The 3310-nt window shown below is 34.9% G+C and overlaps 1 non-coding gene across 1 annotated transcript; it reads right to left on the reverse strand.

The window, feature by feature from the left end:
- Window positions 1-822: 822 nt before the first annotated feature.
- Window positions 823-929, reverse strand: LOC112436952 (U6 spliceosomal RNA). The gene has a single exon (XR_003025615.1). It is a non-coding gene; the product is annotated as a U6 spliceosomal RNA (small nuclear RNA).
- Window positions 930-3310: the final 2381 nt, after the last annotated feature.

Genomic DNA, 3310 nt, shown 5'->3' on the forward strand with positions numbered 1-3310 from the left:
CTCCCCCCTCCCCCCTCCCCACCACAGTCCCCAGAGTATGGTATTCCCCTTCCTGTGTCCATGTGATCTCATTGTTCAATTCCCACCTATGAGTGAGAATATGCGGTGTTTGGTTTTTTGTTCTTGCGATAGTTTACTGAGAATGATGGTTTCCAATTTCATCCATGTCCCTACAAAGGATATGAACTCATCATTTTTTATGGCTGCATAGTATTCCATGGTGTATATGTGCCACATTTTCTTAATCCAGTCTATCATTGTTGGACATTTGGGTTGGTTCCAAGTCTTTGCTATTGTGAATAATGCCGCAATAAACATACGTGTGCATGTGTCTTTATAGCAGCATGATTTATAGTCATTTGGGTATATACCCAGTAATGGGATGGCTGGGTCAAATGGTATTTCTAGTTCTAGATCCCTGAGGAATCGCCACACTGACTTCCACAATGGTTGAACTAGTTTACAGTCCCACCAACAGTGTAAAAGTGTTCCTATTTCTCCACATCCTCTCCAGCACCTGTTGTTTCCTGACTTTTGAATGATTGCCATTCTAACTGGTGTGAGATGATATCTCATAGTGGTTTTGATTTGCATTTCTCTGATGGCCAGTGATGATGAGCATTTTTTCATGTGTTTTTTGGCTGCATAAATGTCTTCTTTTGAGAAGTGCCTCTTCATGTCCTTCGCCCACTTTTTGATGGGGTTGTTTGTTTTTTTCTTGTAAATTTGTTTGAGTTCACTGTAGATTCTGGATATTAGCCCTTTGTCAGATGAGTAGGTTGCGAAAATTTTCTCCCATGTTGTAGGTTGCCTATTCACTCAAAAAATATGGAACGCTTCACGAATTTGCGTGTCATCCTTGCGCAGGGGCCATGCTAATCTTCTCTGTATCGTTCCAATTTTAGTATATGTGCTGCCGAAGCGAGCACAATTTGCTTTCTTTAAATATATCTGATTGTATCACTTATGCCTGATGACTATTTTCAGATAATGAACAATGGTATTTTTAATTGTCTGGAGAAGAGAAGATTTCTTCCACTCTATAGTTTTGATCCCTCTAGTAAATAGTATATAAATAGAAGAGAAAAAACCCTATTGAGTAGGCTAGAGTAAGCTATAAAAATCCAATTATTTCTCAATTATATTCTCACAAAAATATATATGGATGGAAATGGCCTGAGAAGGAAAATTAAAGCCAACATTACTTTTACATGGACTTTCTTCTCTCAGAGAAATGTAGAATCTGAAATCTGTAAGGCCCATAGTGTCAGAAAGCTGGGCTACATTAATTGTGATTACCTCTCCTTCTTCTTCTTCTATTTTAAAAACACTGGCTTATTCTGGCTATGCAGAGATAGCTCACCAAACAGGGAACTCCTCAGTATCTGGCCCTCAGCTTACAAAGGAGAGGGTATTATTTTGAAGACCCAGGTTAATAATGTCAATGGGAATTTGTTTGTGTTAAAATTAAATGGCTAGGGAAATTATAGTTCATTATTTGTGTATCATATTTAGCAACTTATAAATTTATTTTCTGAAGGGAGGATATTATCCAACGATATTTTAAATAATTATATCATATTTTAATTTTTGCATGGGATCTTACAACTGGTCTTCAATTCTATTCTTTAGCGATATTCCTCACAAAGCATCTTTGTAAAGGATCGATTGGAGTCATTGCTTCCCATGACAAACCATTTAAATGTCACACATTTATCTTCAAGGGTTATTTTTTACACAAAGTAAATGTTTGTTTTCCTATGGCTTCTATCCATCTCTTCTTCCTGGAATAAAAGGGAGTAAGATTTAAGTCTTCTTCCATGTTATAAATATTTAGATATTTGAAGAAAGTTGTAACATCCATCCTTCCAGGCTTAGCATACTGATTTACTTTTATCATTTCTCAGTGATATTTTTTTGGCTCCGTACACCACTGCCATGCACAAATGTGAGGCCAAAAAATACTTGTTGAACAAAGTAGAAAATAAACCCCTATGTGTATGGGAAAAGATAGGGAATTAAAAGAAAATTAGAAAGATAGGAAAGTGAAAACATTTCCTAAAGTCTTTAGCCTTGAAGGGGACAGAGAATTAATGAATATTCAGATCTTCTTAACATATTATTCTAGCTTCCCTTAACCTGTAAATATAAGGCTGGGGATGTTAAATATTATTAATATAAGAAGATAGGGAATGTGTTCATTAGGAGGCTACTGAAGCATAGCAGTGACATCTTTCTTTGCCCATGAAGCTATGTTTTTTAATAGTAATTTAGATTTTATATGCATTTTTTTCATGTACTATTTCATTCATAGCAGAAAGATTCTAGAGCATTGAATTTTGATTCGAAGTCTTACTTTTAAAGTGTATACAGGGGTGTATGTCTCTTGACCTGCATGCATGTAATGTACTAACAAAAAACATATTCACATTTTTTCAACAACCATGTGAAAATCGCATGTATTGAAATCCAGATGGTAGTTTAGAGAGTTATCTGTTACTGTATGTGATCTCGTTTTTAGGCACTTTTTAAAAAAGAAGGCATTGAAGCATGACATCCTCCTTTTCTGCCTCTGCTTTCTTTATGGGATATGTACTCAAAGAGGGCTTAACAGAGCAGTGGCTTCACAAGGGAATAGGGAGTTTAATGAATCATACATACTTTATTTGAAAAATATCAATAACCATTCAGTGGTCTATTCTTGCATAAACTGAATAAAAATCTCTATATAAATGGTGCATAGCTTTTTTTTATGAATCATGCTCTATTTTTCAGTACAATGCTAAATCTTCTTAAAACGTGTAGTTTTACCTGCCAAGCCTAAGATGAATTTCCATCAGCGATTAAAGACTAGTTCCATTCCCTATAATCCTTGTCAATTATATGAATAGGCAGTAATGGAACACTTTATTTTCTCTGGTTATTAAAACACAAAATAGTAATGCAAATGCACTGTACAATGTCTCCTTACTAGATTGGCAGTGTAATTTATTTAATCGAATTCAGAAGTCAAAGACAGAGAAACAGGAGTCAGTCTCCTAAAGTCTATGTGGGACAAAAACGTATTGAGCTGTGATATACGTACAAAAAGTCAGAATACAAATTTTAAGTCTTCCAGAGTTCTCTCTTACCATCACACTCACACATAATATTTAGTAAAGAAGATTTCAATTTCATTTATAAAGCTATAATTTTTAAACTGTATCTTCAATGTGGACATTCACATTCACTCTGAAGGAAGAGAGTTGATCCTTAAAGGCTATGACTGTGATGACCATTCATTTTTAAATTTTTAAGTCACAAAGGATAG

The sequence above is a fragment of the Pan paniscus genome, chromosome 14 (assembly GCF_029289425.2).
Source record: "Pan paniscus chromosome 14, NHGRI_mPanPan1-v2.0_pri, whole genome shotgun sequence".
NCBI lineage: Eukaryota > Metazoa > Chordata > Mammalia > Primates > Hominidae > Pan > Pan paniscus.